A 22,218-nucleotide genomic window follows, 5' to 3' on the forward strand; every position below is an offset into this window, starting at 1 on the left:
GGGTCTTTCTGGAAGGTGATTTGTTGGGAAATATTAAAAGTCTTAAAACCATGCATACCCTGTGAGCCAACAATTCCACTTCTAGAAATTTATCCTGAAGTGACACAAAGGAATACAGCAAGAATGTTCGCTTCAACATTCTTTAAAATTGAAAAACAAAAATGAAAACCACCAAAATGTCCAACAGGGAACTGTTTATATAAATTATGATAAATTCATATAAAGCAATGCTGTGCAGGTGTCAAACTCAGGATGGAAATAGATCCATTACCCCGGAAAGGCGTTTGTGATATATAAAGTGATTAAACAGGTTATGTGCAGTAGGCATAAAAATTATTACATTTTCATAAAATGAATATGACTTATGAGTTTATGTATATAAAGAGATATAAATATAAGCTATTCTCTCTCTGTAACAATGTATGGGAACCCCAGCTCCAGAAAACAGGCTGAGTGGGTGGTGAGACTTTTATTTTCTTATTTTTATGCTTTTCTTTTTTTTTTTTTTAAGATTTTATTTATTTATTTGACAGAGATAGAGACAGCCAGCGAGAGAGGGAACACAAGCAGGGGGAGTGGGAGAGGAAGAAGCAGGCTCATAGTGGAGGAGCCTGATGTGGGGCTCGATCCCATAATGCCAGGATCACGCCCTGAGCCGAAGGCAGACGCTTAACCGCTGTGCCACCCAGGCACCCCTATGCTTTTCTTTTTTTAATCTTATTTTTACTCTTGTTAAAGCATTTTCGCAGGGGTTTTCTAGGGCTTGCGAAGGAGGGACAGGAATGCTGAGATGAGGTCCATCAGATGTAGGGTGGGGGTCCGCATGGGCTCCTCGGCTACGCAGTCAGCCACAGAGCCCCAAGCTGAGTGGCCCGATGGGGCAGGGCTAAGCTTGCCAGAATCCAACCTTACTCAGGGCCCAGCCAGCAGCCCGGATGCCCAAACCCCACCGGCGAGAACCCCCTTCCCAGCAGATGAGGGGCAGGACAGAGGCCACTTTCGGGCAGGCCACCATTGCCTGCAGCCCAACAGCTCTGCACAGCCATGGCCTATGGCCTCAGCAGTTACTGTCCCTTTCCAGGGGCTCTTGCCCTCGCCTTCCAGGCGGGAAACTGTCTACCTGGCCAATAAAGCTCTGGGTTCCAAATTCTTCCAGCCCAGAAGCCAGATGCAGGTCACAGACATATTGTGTGGTTGGTGTGAGACTTTTTAAATTCTGAATTAGTCTCCATACTCTAAAGGAATCGATTTCATACAAAATTCTGCCTGTTCTTGAATGTTCGAATATCTGGCCACCCTGAATCCCCATCCCTTCTTGGCACCCCAGATCTGCTGCTCCCTTCCAAGGGGTAAGGTTCCCGGCATCCCAGACCCCATTTCTCTGTTGCCATGAGTCCTGAGTCGGGGCAGAACCTTCCACCTTGGCTGCTCCAGGTCTGGGCTGCCTCCGGCTCTCTGCTCACTTTACCAGGCCCCTCCTTCCTCCCACTATCAATGGTGGGAACCAGTGTCCCCAACCCAGAGTCCTCAGCCCCCCATATGACCCTGCCCCTTTTGGGACATGGGAGTTTTCATCACAGAAAATCCCTCCAAGTCTGCCCCCTGCTCAGAGCCAGGGGGTTTGGGGAGTAAGATCCAGGGGAGCCCTTTGGCCCCACGGCTATTGCAGCTCCCCAAACCCCACCAGGGGGACCAGGATGGAGGCCAAGACCCAGTCAGCGCCTCACCCAGCCCTGGGTTCAAGAAAGGGACAGAGCAGAAAGACCGATCCTGGTCCTTGGGGACTCTGATTCCAGCAGAAGAGACTCACCTGGCTTGGTGTAGGAAATCTGAAATCCCTAAGAGCCAGTGCGGGCGGGCTGAGCTCCCTGGGGAGGCTTCTGGGGAGCCCCCTGTCAGGAAGTGAGGGGGCAGGAGCCGGGCAGAGGGAAACTCAGTGAGGCCTCAGCTGGTCCCACAGGGTGCTCTGGGGCTGGGAGGACACAGTGGGGGACATAACCTCTGGCAAGGAGCCCCCCCACCCCGCCAGGTCAAGGGCTGTTCTTGTTGGGGGAGGGGGTGCTTCTGGCAGCAGCAGTGGCAGATTTTCCCAGCAGCCCCAGAGTGGTCAGGCAGGGCGAGAAGCTGCCCCATGAGAAAGGCCAGGAGGTGTCTCCCACAGACCCGTGCTCTCCTGAAAGGCCTCACAGGAAACGGCCAGATGCTCAAGACAGGAGAGTGCACTGAAAATTCAGTCACATCCCCAGCATTTATTTGAAACAGAACATTAATTCTGACTGTCATTAGAGTCCATTTCAATTCTGTAATAACATAAAAAGTTAAGAGTCTAATTTATTCATACAAATCTTGTTAGCATCCAATTTCCACATAATGTAACATATTCCTTAAAAAGCTGACAAAGCAGGAGAAATTAAAAACATAAAAAAAAAAAAAAAAAGACATCCATGGGCGCTCCTGGCCACGGAGCCAAAGGTGAGGAGGGGGAGGGCAGGGTGGCCCCAGAAAGGACTGGAAGCTTGGAACAAGACGCCCGGGAGGCAGGCCGCTGGACCTGAAGGAACTGGGGCGCCAGGCTGCCCCCACACGCAGGCTGCGGGCTCCCCCCTCACCACCTCCCCAGCCACCCCTCCTCCGGCCCAGCGCCTGCCCCTGTCCTGCCGGCTCCCCAGACAGCTCCCTAGCACTTTCCTCAGCAAATCCATCCTCGAGAGAGAGCCCGTAACTCCTCTTAATTACACGTCTGCGGTGTTTGCATTAGATAGCTGTCACCCTGTAATTTACCCGTACACGGGCTTTAATTGTACATTAATCTTTCCTACACGTCACTCCTCTGCTAGAATCTGTAACAGCAGCACTTTGGGCCATTTTGTTTATTCCCCAACCAAAAATAGCTGATGAATGTAATTGCGGAGTGTCCCTCCCCTTCTTTTCCAGGATTACCTGCTGTGTGCTGGGGCTGGAGGGAGGCTCCTGTCACCTGCAGGCTGCCTGTAAACACAATATTGGACTGTTTCTCGTGGCTGACATCAATTTCAGAGGAAAGGTCACAAGCAAACAAGCAATCTTCCAATCACCTGACATGGGCTCACATCCTTTCTCTCAAGCTCCAGGCCGATGGGTGCCGGAAGCACGCCTGGGGACGGGTCTCACAAGAGAGGGTGACGGAGGGCAACGTGTGAACCTAAGGAATCCACCAGCATGGAGGTTCCAAGGTCACTTGGAGAAGCACGAAGGAGAACTGTAAATTACAAAGCCCTGGATGGCTGCCAGGGCCCCAGGAAGCTACATTCAGCATGTCATTCTCTCAGCAGCAGGAGGAAGGCTTAGCTCCCTTTCCGAAGGAATTTGAATGGAATTTGTTACAAGAACATTGTGATTGAAATATCACCAATTGGCTTTTCATGACAACTCAGCAATAGATTGCAATTGCGATGGTGTGTGTGTGTGTCTGCGTGTGTGTTGGGGGTTGCTGTTGTGTTCTCCAGCTGGCCGAGGTCCATACAATATTTATGAAATCCAGATGAAGCCCTATGCTGGCAATGAGCTGATATCATAACACAGATTTCAAAAACGTCTTGACATTTGCCCAAGATCAAATTTCCCCCTGCGAAAACCCACGAGGCTCTGTGCTGATGGCGGGTCTGCACACCACGCATCCCCTCCCCCCCAGCAACCTGCTTCACTGGAGTCCCCATAATTAACACTGGGCTGGGAGGCACTGGGGGACTGGAGTGGTGCAGAGTAGCCGAGGACCCCCGAAGCCCACTTTTCCTTTGTGGAAAATACGAGCTGTGGTTTTTGGTGGTGAAAGACAGGAGTTTCAGCAATTTTTATTGTTAAGCACTTTCCAACAAGCAAAACAGAGCTCGGTGATCTCCTTATTGACAAGACTCTGACACGTATTTGGACCAAGGGAGACATGCAGCGATCATCCATCACACATCAGCCCAGGAAACAAAAACGAAAGCAGGAGATGTATTTCCTTGGGGCCACAGATCTCATTTAGGTGCAACCTTCCATTGGTTTTGGGAGACCCCAGTAGGAAGAACGTCATCGGCTTTCCCGTGGCCTGGGTTACAGGTCATTTCCAAAGTGGTCCCTAAGGGCACCCTCCACCCCAAAGGATTGCTACCCATGGCTTTTGGAGACAAGGCTCCCCACATACCGGTACCCGGAGTGGTGAAATATCGCATGGAAATTATCGCCTGCGATCTGGGCCTGAAGTCCCCAGAGATTGTTTACGAGGAAAAGGCGAGGGCGATTTACTTAGTTTTTGATAAACACTTGGTATTGCATATCCTAAGAGGAGCAGAATACTTGTCAAGCACGCATCTTTATGAGCTGTCCGCCTGTAAACCTTGCACGAAAGGTCCGTGCTTAATGTCGGCTCGGCAGTAAATTGGCGCGATGCACGGGTCTGCGGCATCAAATTAGCAGCGACCCATAAAACGCTACTGAATGATTCTTCAAATCTGCCAAGTCTTCAAATCAATTTTGTAAAAAGCGTCAAGGGTTGTTTTTTTTTTTTTTAAAAAAACTTTGATAAACCTTTCATATTAGTTATCACAGAAGAGCATAAACCTTTCTAATCTGTCTTTCCACCGAAAAAACAAAACAAAAAAAAAGGTGTTGTTTTTCCCAAACTGCTTTTAGCTCTTCCATTTTGCACACTGCCTCCACACCGCATAAACAATGTATGTGTCATGGATTCTTTGTTGCCCTATTTTAAAGCGAGTGGTATGTGGCTCCCACTGTCTGTGACCCAGGATCCTGCAGTTTGGAGAGAATTTCTACTGGCACCAGTAGGCTCTTGGCCGTTGATGTGCAGTCCCCAGCTCACCTCCTCCAGGAAGCCTTCCATAACTCACCAGTGAACTCTGATCATTGCTCTGTGCCCTTCCGTGTTGAGTAAACGAGACTACATTCCCATGGGGACTCAGTGCACTTCCTTCCCTGAGAACTCCCTTCCCTGCGGACCCTCAGGGGTGGGGCTCACACTGAACGGTCCATGAGATGTCATCTGTCCCCTCTGCATCCTCGAGGACCAGCCCAAGCCTCCCTCCTGCAGATGCCCCAGCCAGAATCCTTTGCTCTCACCCTTCAACCTCAGAGATCTCGGCCACCCTAGCAACCCCTGCTGGCGGCATCAGGCTTGTATGTGAATCAGCCTCTCTCCCCCGGGGGCAAGGGCTGGGTCTCAAAACCAAACAAGAACAGGATCTTGGTTTGAACCCAATGGGTCTGACCCAGAGCTCTCATCCCTCAGGCCATACTGTCTTCTAAGTAAGTATATCAGACTCTAGAAGAAAGGGAACAAGCCACATCCAAAGAAAGGAGGCTTTATCCCCTTTTGATGGGAACCACTTCTGGGATGGGCAGGAGTGGATGAGGTGGTCAGACATGGCCCTCCTGCCCTTACCTGACTCAAGTGCATGACGTCCGTGGAAAGGTGGTACAGAAGAAATAGAGGACACTGTGTGGCACAGGGATGGAGTGCTGCATTGGGGTGGGGGACCCAGGCTTCTCCAGAGGGACCCAATGACAGAGAAGCCCATCAGAGAGCTATGGTCACCCAGGAGTTGTTCTTAAATGGCCAGTGCCTGGAGCTCTGGGGGTGAACAGGGCTTTGGGGGCACCAGCCTAGGACCCAAAGGCCTTGGTCAGAAGCTGGCTCTGGAGATGAGAAGGTCATTTAGAGGGACAGAGCACCAGGACAGGACACCCTCCAAGGCCTGAGAGACCGACTTCCGGAGCCCTCCCCATAGCAGCTCAGGCTACTGACAAACCCGCATCAAGGCAGCTGGGGGAGAGGGCAGAGGTCAATGGGCAGGTCAGTGGGGACTCACAGGGCCCTGCTCTGTGTCAGGACTGTTGTAGGTACTGGGACACAGCAGTGAACAGGATGGATGGGGTCCTCATGCTCTTGGAACGTGGGAAGGGAAAGAAAGATGAGCCACAGGGAGACGGACAGATCCCAAGGATTTATTTGGTGACTGGAGGCTGGGGCAGGGGCCCAGCGCCTGCATCTGCGACAGCTCTCGGAGTGATTCTGAGGCCAGCCTCATGCAGAGAAACACCTGTCTACAGTGCCCACTGCACTCCAACGGGCAGATTCAAACCCACCCCGCAGAGGGACTCACAAGCACCCCTAGACATTAAGATACCCACAATTTGGAGATGCAAGTGAATCTTCAAATTTGATGAATAATGTGGTCAAGTTCAACATATCCTTAACAACAATAACAACAACAACAAAAACTGTATTAGTCATCTGGGAAATAAAATTAAAATTACAGTGTGATCTCTCTACATACTCATGGAATGGCTAAAATGAAAACCACTGGCCCCAGGAAGTGTCGACCAGGGTGTGGAGCAACGGGAACTCTCATCTAACTGGTGTCGGTGTGTGTGGGGGGGGGTAATACAATCACGTTAGCAAACTGACAGCTCCCACACAGGCGAACCTATGCGCGTCCTGAGACCCAGCAATTCTCTTCTCGGCAGACATTCACTAAAACGGGCACCTGTGCCCAAGAGACACATGTGGGAACGTCCGCCACAACGCTGTTCATCACAACCCCAAACTCTGTGCAACCCCAGCGTCGGTCAGCTGGAGAATAGAGACATAAATTGGGGTATATTCGCACAATGGGTATATTCCCATACAGTTGCAAGAATGAACAAACAACATGGGGGGATCTCACACATGGGATGGAAAGCCAGACGCCAAAGTGTACAGACTTCTATTCCACTGACATCAAGTTTTAAAAGCAGGATAACGGATCAGCGCCATTCCAAGGGAGGATAGCAGTTACCCGTGGTGGAGGGGAAGGGCCTGGAAGGGGACCCGGGGACCCCTGCAACACTGGTCACGTTCCTGGTCCTGCTCTGGTGCTGGCACATAGGTGTGCTTGGCTCGTGGATTTTCACAGCACTGCGTGCACGATCTCGGTATGCGTACTGTGCTTGGCATAAAAAGTGTTCCAATGTACTAAATGCAGGATGGGGAAAGGGCGTGGATGGGAGCCTGCCTAGAAAGGACGAAACTCAAGGGGGCACCAGCCAGCGGGGTCACATGCCCCCTAAGCCTTTGTCACGTCACCAGGCAAGGCCCTGATCACATGCTTCTTTGCACCTGATACAGAAAGGGCCTAAGTAGGCTTCCGCTGACAACCACACACAGGAGAAAAGAAGAGTAATAACACAGCCACTATGACGTGGATCGTACTGTCATCCCCATTTCACAGATGAGGAAACGGAGCCCCTAGCCCACATAGTGACCAAGTGGTGAAGCTGGGATTTGAACCCAGGCGCTCCGACTCCAGGTGCTGGCTTCGTTCAGAACCGGGGGCTGGCTGCACGGGGCAGGCCAAGGGCTGGAGCTGGTGGCCATGGCTGTCCCTTGATGCTTGAATTCATGGCAGAGGGGCTGAGAAGAGATAGATAAGAGACCTAGACCGTGCTTTCACAGGGATGAATGGACATTAAACTAAATGTACAGATGAGACCAACCCTCGGGAAGTGAGATAACCTCAGGGGACAAAGACGCCCAGAATCTAAACAGGAGATGGTAAGACAGACCCAACATGGGTCATCTGCATGTACAGGACGTCCGTGAGCGAGCGGCACGTGCGTGGCCGTGGGGCGGACAGTGAGGAGGCAGTGGCCACTGACCACAGACAGCCCCTGCACCCAGAGGCAGCAGCCGGCTCAGCCCGCAGCACCACAACGCGGGAGGGGACCTCCAGGGGAGCTCCTGATGCATCACCAGGCCTCACATCTACATGGCTCCCAGTCCGGCACCAGCCTCTGCTGAAGAGGCTGGAATCAGATGTGGGAAAGCGGAGGGAGCCAGCCAGAAAAGCTCCTTGGACGTAGCATTCAAATTGGACCCGGAACTATATAAGGGAAGGGGTTAAAAAGAACATTCCTGATGAAGGAGCAAAAGGAGCCAGAACAGGCTGGCTGCATCCCGCTCCTGCTCAACCAGTAGAGACAGAGTACCTGCTTTGAGCCCTGGCTCAAACACTGTAGACAGATGGTTTGCATAATGCAGTGACTTGACCAGTGTAGACAGACTGCCTGAATTGCGTGCTGAGCTCAGCCTGTATAAACAAACCGCCTACATCACGAACTGGGCTCAACCAGTGTGGACGGATTGCCCGGCACACTGGGCTCACCCCGCTCAGCTCTGGGAGCCAGGCCCCGATGGATAGGGCCAATATCGGCAGGGGAAGGGGTAGAGAGCCCAGGCACGGGGAATGTGCCCAGTCACAGAGCTCTTTCAGGGCTCTGAACCTTGTGCAAAGTCCCGCAGGGAGTGGGGGTGGCCCAGACTAAATGGAAAGTCCCAGTGCTCACGCCCTAGACTGAGCCAGTATAGACAGACCTCCTGCACCATGCACTGGCTCAGCTAGTGTAGACAGAGTGCCTGCATCACACACTGGCTCCAGCGGTGTAGACAGACTGCAAAGTTTAGCTCACTCTGCCTGCCAGCAGCAATCACTGAGTCCCTTCTCCTGAGCTCCTCACGGCCAGACAGCAAGAGAGAGCACGATGCACCAGCACTGAGACCTGCTCATATATTCACTCGGCCTTCTCTGGGCCAGGCAGGCAGCTCTACACACAGAAGGACGGCAGTCAGGATTTGCTGGGTGCCGGGGATGCTCCCCTCTGGAGCATAGGATGCAAAGCCCCCGCATCTCAGGGCTGGAGGGTCTCGGTGCTCACAGGCCTGGGCAGATGGGTCTTGCCCAGGGAGATGAGTCAGCCCCCAAGAAGAGGCAGCCTTGAGCGGGGGGATGACTGGTCTGCCAAGCGTGAGTCAGTCTGGACTAGGGGCTGCTGGCAGAGGGCTCCCCTGTGTCACCTTCCCACCGGCAAGCACCTGGGCACCCAGTCTGGTGGTCTACAGTAGTGAGGCAGCTGCCAGGGTACAAGGAGGGCCAGTGGGGTGAGGCTGCCCTCCACGCAAAGGGTCCAAGTGCTGGAGGCATCAGCTCCCGAAACACCTGGGGCCAGAGGAGTACTCTGTACCTCCTAGCATCCTCTCCTTGGCTCTCATCCCTCCTGTCCCTGAGTCTGGCCCAGCCGGGAAGGAGCTGGCTCAGGCCCAGGCAGAGTGAGGACAAGGTGACAGCGACCCGGGCTGTTGCTTGCAGCTCAGCGGCCGCTCGGCTCAGGGCCCACAGCCAGCAGTGTGGGCACAACGGGAAGCGGGGTGACTCATAGACCCGCTCCCCCCACCCCAGCCCTGCAAGACAGAACTGTGTGGACCAAGTCAATTGTGGCGATGCCGAGCCAAGCTGCAGACAGCTACAGGGAACTCGCTGACATCCCAGGGAGTTGGGGAGCTGTGAGCCTGGGGCAGAGCCCCCAGCAGAGGGCAGGAGCAGGTCCAGACAGGCTCCCACAGGGAGGAGGGGAGGAGAGAGGGCTGGAGTGAGGGAAGGGCACGGGAGGGGAGTTCTTTCTGGTGCCCGCCAGCTGCCAGATCAGGTACAAGTGGGTGGCAGGTAAAGGACCTAGCAGGGCCCCAGGAAGCTAAGAGGGAGACACACAGGGCAAGGCCACCTCTGGCCAGCAGTCCTGCGGGCAATCACCTTCAGAGGAGAGTGGGCATCAGAACAGCCTGTCCTCCCCAGAGAGCATGGGGCGCTGGGCTGTCACTTACTGCATCTCACCACCTGCTGGGGGGAAGGGAGAGGAAGGCCCAAGAGCTTAGAGGAAAGCTAGAAGGTGGGCCATGTGGGCAGGGGCATGGACGCAGCTGCCTGAGCCCCAGCCCTGGAGCACATGACCCAAACAGAGGGGACAGGAGCCTGGAACTCCTGGTCTCGGGGTGGGGGTGGGGAGGTTGCCTCAGGAAACATAGCTCCCAGTGGTGATTCAGAAGGGGTCCCAACGGCACTACCCCCTCCCCACCCACACTAAATCCTGCACCAGGGCCCCTGCACATTCCCGGCAGGCTCCCATCAGCCTGCTCCTCTTTCGGACCTCAGTCAACTTCCTGCGGGATCCCTGCAGCTCCGGCCTCACTGGGCTCCGTCCTCCGCAGCACTGGTAAGGGCAAGTCCTAAGTTTCTCCCAGGCCTTCGAGGCCCTACATGGCCAGGGCTCTGGCTGTGTCTCCGATCGCATCAACCCCTCCACTCTGCTGGCCACGCGGGCCTTCCTGCAGGCAGCTGCCGGCTGGCTGGCCCTCCTCGAGCCCTCTCACTCCTGGGCACGATGTGCCAGGCAAGCTCTCTCCCTCCCTCCGCCCGTGCCCCTCCTTGCTTCTTAGTTCGAGGTTTCTTCCTTTAGACCTCAGCTGAAGTGTCACTTCCTCCAGGAGGTCCTCCTGACCCCCAGTCCAGCTCAGGTTACTCTACGATGCATCTCCGAAGCACCCAGATGTTTCCTTTATATGAGCATCACAGCCTAGAAACACACATGTATCAGCTATTTGTCTAGTAGTGGCGTCGCCTGGCAGAGCATGAATCGGTGACTGATGAATCAGTGATGACGGAGTGGCTGTCCACCAGGGGCAGGGGCCACTCTCAGTTTTGTTTGCTTTCTGTCCCGGGAGCCTGGCCCAGAGACGGACACCTACTATCTTCCCAACAAGCATTCACTGGCAGCGGAATGAATGACAGCCCCAGCAGGTCGGACAGTGGGAACACGGGATGGAGTCCTCTGGCTCCGGGTTTCAATGTTGACCACTCTCATTAGGTCAAATAGCTGTTGCTCACCAGAGCCACCTCTGGCCGTGGCTTGGCAGAGACGGGGAGCCTTGTCCTCAGTCCCCAGCAGCAAAAAGCCCTGATTTCCCAGAAAGGCATGGCCCACCTCCAAGGCGGGGAGCTGGAATGGGGAAGACCCCGCCCCCTTGCCTGCACACAGACACTCTCTGACTTCCTGGAAAGTGGCTTTCCAGGTGGAACCAGAGTTGCTTCTTGCTGTCGCCCCACCTGGACGCAGGCTCTCCCACTCTGCTTGGTGGCCGAGGCTGCGTTTTGACCAACAGGTGCGTGCTAGAGCTCCAGTTCACAAACAGGTAGTTTTGTCCAGGGTAAGAGTCACAGCTTTTTCCCACTACCAATTTTTAAGTCTCAGTCTCTGCCACAGTGATTTGCCGACCACGGGGTCACACACCTTCCAGCTGGGAAGAGATGAGATGGCATCTCCCGTGTCCTCTGCCACCTGAGTTAATGCCCTGTCCCCTGGCTGTTTGAACCCAGGGGTTCCCTCTGCTTTGGGGCAGCCTTTTCCCAGGAGGGAGGGAACACAGCCGCTCTGGAGTCAGACTAGTCCTGGCTCTGACGGCAAAGACAGTGCCAGGGAGCCTACTGTCCCCATGCTGTCACTGCACGGGCTGCCCACTGCCAGCACACTCCCTGAGGCTCCAGGACACTATCTCCCACATTCACATCCAGACAACCGTCCACGATTTTTTTTTTAATTTCTCACTGTCCCACAGCAGCGCCACAACGATCTCACTGGGCCAGCACTCCATAATTCTCCTGTTTCTAACTCATTACCTTCTGAGTAGCTGAAAGCCCGGGCCCCTGTTTCACACAGTGTTTACTGGCTCTCATGGCCATGGCCATTCATGAAGGTGCTGCCATACCCGTGGTCCACTTTCCTGCCCACAGGCTCCCTCCCTGCTGCATGTTTTCTCCAGTGGGGTTGCCACAACCACCTGGGAGAATCAGGGAGGTGCAGCAGGGACAGCTGAGACAGACATCTCCCACGCCAAGCCAGGCAGCAGACCAGAGAAGGGGGCCCCATAACTCCCACCAGCCTGCACGAGACTCCAGCGCCCGCCACAGGTGCCTCCAACCAGACACATCAGCAAATCACAGTAAAAGCTTTCAGCGCCCATCACTTCGATCAGCAAAACCACAAAAAGCCTATGAGGTCGCCGCTGGCACAAACTCTGAGGGAAGAGCAGAGAAGTAGTCGGCCAGGGCATTTCCAATCAGGAGAAGCTGACTTTCCACCTCCTAAGTGAATCCCAGGCAAATTCCACAAAGAGCTCACCAGCACGCTTTCCCGAGGACCATACGGCAAAAAAGTAGCTACCGAACTTTCCCAGACTTATTAGCTTACATAAACAGACATTTGAATAAATGTTTAAAAAATGAAATTCCCTGGATACTCTGTAATCAGTAAATGTTCATTATGGAAACACAGCAAATATGCATGAAATTTCCCAAGTGGTATTCTGGCTACAAGATTAAAAAGGCATCTCAAACAGCAGGCTGCCTTACAACGCTCCTCCTCCCGGTCACAATCCGCCAAAGCTTTGCCAAGCCCAGGCGGTCAGACAAGCCTGCTCCTCTCCCAGCCGGAGCCCAGCCCGTGCTCCTTCTGCCCGCTCAGGCATTTTGTAAATGAGCCCCCATGTCAGCTGATGGATGCCTCTCCATAAATAATTAATCCTTGACCTTGTTTTAAGAAAGCCTTGACTTTTTAATTTGGGGTCTTTTTAAAAATCAATACCAGGGAACAAAATTCACTCTGTGGAGTTTGATTCCAAGTAAATAAATAAATAAGCCATGCCATCGGTGTGTCTCAGGGTGAATGGGCTAGGCGATGGGACGGGGCCTGACTTTGAGGTTGTGTTCAGATGCTATTAAATTATTGATCACCCTAAGAGAGACTCAGCCTTCTCAGGGTCTGCATTTTATTCCTCCTGTGGGTCATTTCACAGAGGCGAGTCTGATGACAGCTCTGAAATGTGTTTCCACTCCCTGCAAGGGCTCCTCGGCCCCTGTCCTGCCATATGTGGTGGACTGCCTGGGTTTTAAAAGGGTCTGTCTTACAGGGAGCAGACGGTCACCTCTTCCTGCAGCCTGTCTACCTTGCCTTTGGGACAGGGACAGAGGGTGGGCAGGAGAGGTCATAACAGTTCGGAGATTTTAAAGAGGGCTCTGCCACTCCGTTCCAGAGGCCGTGCTGTTCTAGGGCAGGACTTGAGAAAAGTTCCCCACCCATAGGCAAGAGTCAAGGTGAACTCGGATGTGAGAGGTTACCCACAAAAAGTGGGCTTGGTAGTGCAGCTTGGAAGCATCCCAGAAATGAGGAAGGGGCCAGTCTGTCCCTTACCCCTCTGCCACCGCCTCTCCCACCATGCACTCCACAGGGACTAGGGTCCCTTCATTCAAGTGCCTCCCGCTCCGGCTCAGCTGCGGAGCCAGGCACCGACCGCCCTGCCGCCCAGTCTCCCTAGCATAGCCAATCACTGCGCAGGGTCCAACAGGGAGGCGCCCCAAGGACCCGAGACCCACCCGGTACCGGAGGCGGCTTAAGACAGGGAGCCCCGGGATTGGCCCCTACTTCTCGGCTAGAGCAGCCCCGCAGCGACTGCTCCCAGCCGAGGGCGTCGTGCGGCGCCGCTCCAGCCCCGGGTCGGGGTCGCGGGGCCTGGGGACCAGATGTAGGGCGAAAGTTAGGGCGGCAAGAGTCCGGCGCCTGGGAAGGGAGAGGGGTCCCCTCCGACTCACGCACCAACACTGGCACTACCAAAACCCGCCAACGCACCTTCGCCTGGCCGGGCCGGCCTCTGGCGAGGTCAGAGGGGCGTGCAAAACTGCAAGCTAGCCTCTGGAGTTGGAGCCGCCGCCAGAGCTCGGCTGGGTCCTGCGGCGAAGCAGATCCTTCCCCCGCCCGCGCTAGCCGCCCCAGGCTCGGACTCCCGCACTCCGGGACACTCGCACGCACACACCTTGACACGATCATTGACGCACACACACTCGCCTCAAGTACAAAACAGGCCGGTGCCCTGGAGAGTCGCGGGGTGGGGACGCGCGCGACGGAGCGCGGGGGCACCTTCCGTCGGTCGGTCGGAAGCCCAGGCAGCTCCGAACTCCTCCCCCGCCCCTGCCCGCCACAACCCGCCCCCGAGTCCCTAGACTGTAGCGCGCGGGAAAGCCCTGGGCGCCCCGGGCGCTCCAGCCAGGCCCTCTCCGCCGCCGACGCTGCCTCCCTGCGCCCGGCCCCCAGGGCTGGGAAGGGGAGCAAAGCATCCGCGGAGACCGAGGGAGCCGGAGGGGCGGCAGTGCACAGACGCGCGGCGGCAAGTGAAAGCCATGGAGCAAAAGTCTAATTAAAGTTCCCGCTACTGGAGCCAGTCCCCAAAGCGCGGCCGGACCGGAACCCCGCACGCCCTATCTCCGCCCGCGGCTTCGGACGCCTAACCGTGTAGGTTCTCGGCGCCGGGACGCAGTGCAGTCCCGGGTCCTCCCGGGACCCCTCGGGGCGCCCTTCCCGGCCGGGAGCCTGCGCAGGGCGGGGACAGGGCGGGGGCGCAGCGCACTTACCTGGCGCAGCCGGCGCTCGCGGGGCCGCGGGCGCCTCCAGCCCGGGCTCGGTCCTCCACGGCGAATCCTCCGCTCCCGGGCGCCGGGCGGCAAGGAGGACCTCCGCCCCAGCTCGGCCCCGGGGCCTCCTCCCGCTCCGAGCGGAGCCCGGTGCGGTGGGCGAGGCGAGCGGCGCNGCCGCGCCCACGCGCGCTCTGCGGCTCCCGCGGCCGGCCCCACGGGCCGCGCGCTTCGAAGGAGCCGCCGCTGGGCGCGGTCCAACGGCCGCGGGGGTGGAGGCGGTGGTGTTGGGGGCCGGGCCGGTCTCCCGGGGTCCCTGACAGCCGGCCTCACGGCTGTCACTTGGCTCCAGAGCGTGGCCAGAGTGCTGCCACTGCCTGGGTGGGTCGCACGCCGGCGCCGACCTGGGGAGATGACTAGGCGTCACCGGAGCGGGCCGTGACCACAGCTGGGCAGGGGCGCGCGCTCAGGACACGACGCTGCGGGGGCGCGGGGTTGGTGAAACGCAGAGGATTGGTCTCCAGGAGCATTCTGAGGGATCCCTGGGCTACAGCCTCGGTGGAATTTGGTCAAGGTCTTGGGCGGCCTTGGTCCCAGGTGTCTGCACCCATCCCTAAATTCCTGGGGCTCTGGATTCTGCTGAAAGGACTCATGACCCAGGCTCTTTCTTGAGGGCTATCTCCTTGAAGTCCTTGTTGGGTCATGTCCTGAGATCTTGGGGAGGGGCGGGGTTCGTGAACCAGGTCAACCTGGGTCAGCCGACTCCTCCCTATGCACACCCACAGCAACACAGCGGGGGAGTGGCAGAGCCACAGCCACAGAGCCCGGAGGGGAAGGGAGATAGGGAGATCTGACTCCAGTCCTATCTTTCCCGAGAAGATGCAACCCCAACCTGCAGGGGGCAAGCAGGTTCTGGGAAGGAAGGCAGGCTGGCTTCTCATAGGAACTTGATGAAACTGTAAATGAGGCACCTCTTAATCTTGAGGGGGGTCCCCAGTATTTTCAAAAACCTGTCGGGAAAGCTTCAGTAAAATATAGGATGTTCACCCACCTCTCATGTTATCTGCTGTTTGGTTGGGCTGACGATTCCACGGGCTAACTCAGAGTGTAGGATGGAGTTGGGGAGTGAGGTGGACTCGTGGCTTTCCATTGCCCAGAGAGGGGAGGGCCTGGGGGCAGCCCTGGCAGGGAGCAGAGCTGCTCCTGAGGAAGGCCAGGGAGTCCCCAGCAGCAGGGCTCCAGAAGGCCTAGGAGGCACCCAGACTGAATGCCCTAGGTGCACTCAGCACCTTCAAAGAGAGAACAGCAAAGGTGAGAAGACAAACTTTAGCAGACCAACACTATCATGATCTTCCTTAATTCTTCCAACAACAAAGTAGGCACTATTATTTCCGTTTTCCAGTTGAGGAACCCAAGGAACAAGAATGCCAGCAGGGGCGCCTGGGTGGCTCAGTCGTTAAGTGTCTGCCTTCCGCCCCCAGCGTGATTCCAGGGTCCTGGGATCGAGCCCCGCATCCGGCTCCCTGCTCTGCTGGGAGCCTGCTTCTTTCTCTCCCACTCTCCCTGCTTGTGTTCCCTCTCTCACTGGCTGTCTCTCTCTGTCAAATAAATAAATAAAATCTTAAAAAAAAAAAAAAAAGGATGCCAGCAGGTTGCTGGAGTCCACACATCCTGAGGGCAGCAGAGCCAGGTTTGAGCTGCTGAATCCAAAGTGGAGTAGGTTCGGTGGGGTTCACTCTCCAAGATCCCAAGTTCAGAGACTGTTCCAGACCCAGGGTGCTAGGCCTAGTTGTGTTCCACTGGCTCTGTGTTACTTGCGTTTGTATGTGGGGGGTATGTATGGGACTGAAATTGCCCTACTCATCCTCGGTCAGGTGCAGATCAGCAGAACAGAATATCAGGACACGGATGTCAGGAGGGACAGGGCATCCTTATCCAGCCCTTGACCAAAGCTATCCAAGCAGAGCAGGAGAAAAGATGGTGAACAAAGGGGGGGGGTGTCGGTGAAGCGAGCAGAAAGCTGCTTGCCTGATGAGCCCAGAGGGCCCTGACCCTGTACTCCCCCTGCACCCTTTGTCCCCACACCTCCAACTGTCTCTTACTGCCCAGGGTCTTAGCCATGAGCTGGCTGGGCACCTGCCAAAGAAAGCCAGTGGTCCAAGGAAGCTCTTCCTTATGAGGCACACTCCTGCGGGAGAACACACACACACACACACACACACTCAGCGGGCAGTGCGGAGGGAATGGGGAGAGGAGTTCCCATCCCCTGAGTCCAGCCTTGCAGCCAGGAGAAGGGTCTGAACCACAAAGTGTTTCCACTGGATGAGTCCACACAAGCTCTGCTTCCACGGGACGAGTCCACACAGGCTTTACGAGAACCAAGCAAGCAGCAAGTGGGGCCGGTCAGGCCCTCCCAGGTACCCCGTGCATCTGTGTGCAGTGATCCTCTTGGGAAGGACGGTTTTTCCATTAGTGTTTCCAACTGTACTTATTAGCACTTATTTGCATCTAATATTCAGGCAGACATTGCTAGGCATCAACAATGCTGCATTCCTTTGACACACACAAGATTTTCAATTTTGCACTCCGACTTCCTTCTTGTTTGGAGAGGCCCTCGGGGAAATCCCCAAAGCGGGCTCGAGGCCCCTGGCACCAACATGCACTGTGTTTTCGTCCTCGGGATTTGCCAAGGGCTGTGTGCCCTTTTTTGAAAGTCAGGCTCGGCCTCTGCAGCGAGAGAGGCGAGGCGGAGAAACGCTGCAAATTCCCTGCATGAAGCCCTGTGTGCTCGCTTGCAGTTTTTGATATGTGTGCCTCCGCTGAAAGATTAGTGGCAAACTTCTCCCTTTGCATCCCAACGAAGGTAAAAAAGACATTTGCATTAGATCTCCCGGGGAGTCTGCGACCCAAGCCCCAGAAGAGGTCACGGAGAGGTTCAGAGGCCCCTCGATTTGCCGCCAAAGAGGCAGGAGGAAGGGGCCTGGCCAGGTTTGGTGGAGGGTGGCAGGCAAACCCCCCCTTCCCTCAGCGCTGGGCCCCGGCGCATCCCGCGGAGCTCAGATTCTCACCTACCGTTGGGTGGGGAGCTGAAGGCAGCACCGTGGGGAAGCACCTTGTGTTCCAGGAAGGGCATGTAAGCCGTAAGCCCCGTGGCAAGACTGAATCCTGAGTCTTAAACTTTCCATCTGTGAGAAGAGTAAGAGCACTTTTCATGGGAAGGGAGGGGAGCCATCTGGAGTGGTAGGTCCAAGAACACCTATCTCCCTGCATCCCGTGGGGGAAAGAAGAAAATAATGGCGTAGACCAGGGGGTCTGCTTCAGCTGTCCAAGGCACGGGCTGGGTGGTCTTGAGCAGGTCTGCGAGCGATCCCAGCCTGCTTCCTTATTTGCAAAATAGACTCCAGCCTGCTTCTGGCAGCCGGGATCCGCAGATGGGGTGAGTTAAGGGTGTGAAGGCATTTCGGAACGCAGAACGGCAAGGCTGGCCTGCCCCGGGTCACAGATCAGCCACCTCAAGACTTGGGTGTCCAGCATCTGGCCCTGTACTGGCCTCTGAAATATTGTGACCACAGGGTTTCCCACACTGTGACATGCTGAGCACAGTGTCATCCGGACTGGAGCCCCTTCCCCAGGAACATAGCTGCCTTCCCCAGCTGCCTCTGCCGTGGCCTCGGTGTGGGACCGTGGCCAAGCCTTTCCTCCCCGTTTGAACAGTAAGGGGAGTGCAGCCCAGGCTCCTGAGACCCCTCCGGGCTTGTGCTGTAATGCCACAATTCCTAAAAATTCCTCACCTGGAGAGGAGGCCCAGAGAGGCTCCCTTGGCCATCTGGGACCATATTGGATGAAATGTCCCTTCCCTGCCCCTTTTCCCCCACTCTCCATGATCCTTTTCCTTTTTTGTCACCCCTTGGGTTTTGGAGAAGCTGGAGGGAATGGGTCCCTTTGTTCCCTTCTTTGATGAGTCGCCTGCCATCTCCTAATTTGCCAGCATGCCTGGGTGAGAGCTCTCTATACTAACAATGCTGCTGGGCTTCCGGGGAACCCCACATCCCCCGTGCCTGTTGCAAATTCTGAAGTTCCACCACCATAAAAATACTTCCTTTCCGAGGCCGGCTAAGATGACCCAGTATTCATCCTAAACATGAACGAGAGTTGGTGAACAGATAGGGGTTTCCGAGTAGCACATAATAACAACTGTGGGTAACTTGAGCAAAAAGGGAGGACTCCTGGAAAGGACACTGGAGAGGTCTCACAGAGCAGGTGGGGGACGCCGAGCATCTAGGAGGGAGGACAGCAGCACCCAGGGCAGGGGGCTAGAGGACCTCTGGGATCTGCAGGAGGGGATGCCCTCCTCCCCTGATCTAAGATGAGCAGGTCTGCAGACAAGACCCTGTTGACCCCAGAGCCCAAGAGGGAGCCAGGCGCAAGTCCAAGTCCAGCCCATCCTGCAAACTGGGCTCAGAGCCAGCCTGGCTTCGCTCTTGAGGTCTTGCCAAGCTCAAGTTCATTTTGGTGCTTCTTAATTAAAAAACAAAACAAAACACAAAACAAAACACAAACAAAACACCACTGGGCTGGTCTGCTGCCGATTGTTCCTTCAGTCCCCACGGATCTTAAGCCCAGCCCGCCTCTGATGGCCTGCCCACGAGGGGGGAGAGGACAGTAAGGGGCGGGGTGGGGGGGAGAATTCACAGCAGGTAGGCATCTGGTAGACCCTGAGCATAAGCAGTAGAGATTTTTCTTTTTTTCTTTGGGGTAAAGAAATTACAATTCTAGAATATTTTTATGTCACAATTCAGTAAATGCTCTTTCATTTGGACCAAACTAACTCAGCATTCACGTCATGCGGGATGGGGCTGAAGTCGACTTCTTCACTGTCAGCCAAAGATGGTGGGAATAGGCTTGCAGAGGGCAGTCCCCTCTGCCTCAGGTAGTAAAGGGTTTGACATCTCTCGCCGCTGCGGTGGTTCTGGGCATCTACCTGCGTCCAGATACCAACAAGCCCATTATACATAATTCTCTCTCGTCCCTTAAGCTGACATGGCCAAGCCTCCTTTTTTCGGCTATATGCTGTTCATGATTAACTGGGGTGACTATTACAATGAGGAAATCGCTCTGTGAAATCAATGAACGGTACTTGTTTTTCAATGCTGCCTAGTTGGGAAAGCTTGCTGATTCTCTAGGACCCCCCACTGGCTTAGCCCAGATTGGCACAACTCAGCCTGCTGTCATGGAGCTGCCGGTCACTCCCCAGAGCACAGTGAGTACAGACTTCTCAGCCCCACAGAGTGCTCCGTGGGGTCTGAGGGGCCACGGGGGCCTCTCAGGGCAGGATCTCCTCCCCAGCATCGTCAGCCCAGAGTGCATTTCCAGAACTCCTGCACCCTGACTGAGGGTTATAAATCCACTCGTATCTTTCCATCCTGGGGTAGGAAAGTGGGGCTTAAGTGTCTTCTGAGTTCCTGAGCTAGCTAAAAGCATGTTTTTAAATGCAAATGTGAATGCTAGTCTATATCTAATGCTTAGTATTAAGAATTGGGTTTGAAGATGTTGCAAGGAAAGAAAGGATTGTTTTGAACAGAACAAGCTATTTCCACAGGAACACTCCAGAAACATTTATCAGATGCCCCCAGGAGCACGCCATTGGGTAAGGATGTGCTCCCTGAGACTTCCCTGATTCGGGAGGTTTGTAGTCAGAGGAGTGTGGAGACGGGACATGGAGATGGAGGTCACGCGTGTGGCAATTTCACAGCCAGGCGGGGGGCCTCAGGCTGGAGGAGCCCAAGTCTGTGTCCTCAGAGCCAGAATGCTATGGGGTCTCTAAGGTCGGTAGCGGTTGTTCTTTGCCCCCAGGACAGACCTTCTGAAAATCTCCCCAAAGTCTTCGGCTATTCTCAAGGGTTTCTCAGACCCTCTTAGCAGAGGCATGTTGCTCCCTAATCCACGTGGGCGGCCTGGGCAGAGATGGAAAGGCAGCGACAGGTACTACCCTACTTCCCCAGGCAGTCCTGAGCAAGTGGGATTTTCACACTGCGCCGGGAACCCACACAACGCCTGGCAGCAGGAACCTCTCCACCGGGACTGAAAACAAAAGCCTGGTGCATGATGCATCCAAGGAGACGAGACCAGGAGGAGCCCATCCATCAGGCAGCCTGTCCCTCAGCAGGACACGTAAGGGCAGCGGCTCAGGAAGGACTCTCCCCATCCCACTCCTCTGGGAGAAGATGCCACCACAGGAGACACCCAGGTCATCCTTGGAGAAGAGCGCCCAGACCTTTGTCCTGCAGGTTCCCTTGGAGAGAGAAACTGGAAGCCAGAGAGGGTTTGGTTCTGCAGACCCTCCAAGGGTTTCCCAAACTGGATGCAGGTGATGCGAAAACGTCCTGTCAGCGCCTCCTATCCCATGGCCAAGCTGTCACGGAAAGCCAGCCAGCCACCCAGGAAACTGCCCTCCCAGCCTTGCCGAGCCATCCCTTGGTGACAAGAAGGCACCAAGGTCACCAGGATTTGGAAGCAGATGCCATGACCCGCAGTAGGTTTGTGGGGCAAGGGACATCTCCAGCTTCCCTAGGATTCCCGGACGCAGGAGTGATCTGAGGGGACAGCCTTGGACACCTGGAGAAACTGGACCCTGTCAGTGAAAAGAGCAGGCAGCTGCTGCAGAAATTGAGACAAGCCACTGCCACTCTGCTGCTGACTTCTCCCAGAGCCCAGGAAACTTCATCCTGCAGGCAGAGGCTGAGATGCTCTGGAGTTCAGAACACTGCCCAGTGGCGTCCTGTCGGTAGCTATGGAAACACTGAGCCCCAGCCTCCCTGTTGGCTTTCGTGCTAGAGACATCTTGCTGTCAATAGTGTTTAAAGTTAGGTTTAAAAAAAAACCAAGACAACCCAAATCTCCTCTTTTGACACCACACGAAGGGCCCTGTGGCATGAAGGCAGCCCTGCAGGTCCCAGCACGGAGCCTGTCACACTCTGTTCCCCATCCCTGTCCTCAGACAGAGCTTCCTGTCTGCTCGCTCTCAGAAGTGATGCTGGGGCTCAAATGAGTTCTCCCTTTGTGCCTATTCCAGGCTCCGTGCCTTGTCCCAGGATTTGGGCGGGGGGGGGGGGCGGGCAGGGCTGGAGCCGGGCTCTGTCCTGGTTAGAGGTGTGCTGAGATGATACGCCAGTTGGAGGCAGCCTCGAGGGTGAAGCCCCAGCCTCTATTAGGGGTGTCCAGACCACCTGCCTTTAGGCAGAGACTGCCCAGCAAATTCCTTGTTGAGGGACCAGGATGGGGGGTAGCACTGGGGAGAGCAGCTCACAGTCAAGAAATAAGGCAGGCAGACCGACAGAATGCAAGGCAGATTATGGTGGAGACACCAGAGAGGTGGCTGAGTGGTCTTCCCTGGGCCATCAGGGAGGGCTTCACGGAAGAGGTGGCATTTGCCCTGCTCTGTCTCACCTGGCCTGTCCTCATTCATAAGACTTCCAGCCACAAAGAACCAGGGATGATAATTTAATATATTTTGGTTAAACACAAAGGATACTCTGGCACCTACAGAGGAAGGACTCTGATTTTCATACCCAGAGAAAGGATAGACTCTACATTTAGAAAATAGGATTGCTGAATTTGGGAAAACAAACCTAGCATTTAGGAAAGACAATATCTAGGGGAAACAGCTAATCAACCAGGGCCCTGTGAGGGAATAAAGGGGTGTGTAGACAGGAAAGACAAGCATTTCATTTGTGTAGAATAAAAATATGTCTCACCAAAGACCATTAAAAATATGAATTAACATCATTCCGTTTCTGAAAATCATCAGCAAGTTATACTACATGGGAGATGTTTGCAACCGTCAAGGCTCCTGGAACACAGCTTTGCGTCTGTCTGGGGTTGTGTTCGCCCCAAAGCAGACCCAAGACAAGCA

General features: G+C 55.2%; 1 protein-coding gene across 1 annotated transcript in view; it reads right to left on the reverse strand.

Moving 5' to 3' along the window:
* The window catches only part of CHST8 (carbohydrate sulfotransferase 8), a 142,875-nt gene extending 128,400 nt beyond the window's left edge, over nt 1–14,475 (reverse strand). Inside the window, exon 1 of the mRNA XM_034639200.1 lies at nt 14,307–14,475. The gene's annotated coding sequence lies outside the window, so the exon portion shown is untranslated. The remainder of the gene's footprint in view (nt 1–14,306) is intronic.
* Nucleotides 14,476–22,218: the final 7,743 nt, after the last annotated feature.

This window comes from Ailuropoda melanoleuca, chromosome 12 (genome assembly GCF_002007445.2).
Source record: "Ailuropoda melanoleuca isolate Jingjing chromosome 12, ASM200744v2, whole genome shotgun sequence".
Lineage (NCBI taxonomy): Eukaryota > Metazoa > Chordata > Mammalia > Carnivora > Ursidae > Ailuropoda > Ailuropoda melanoleuca.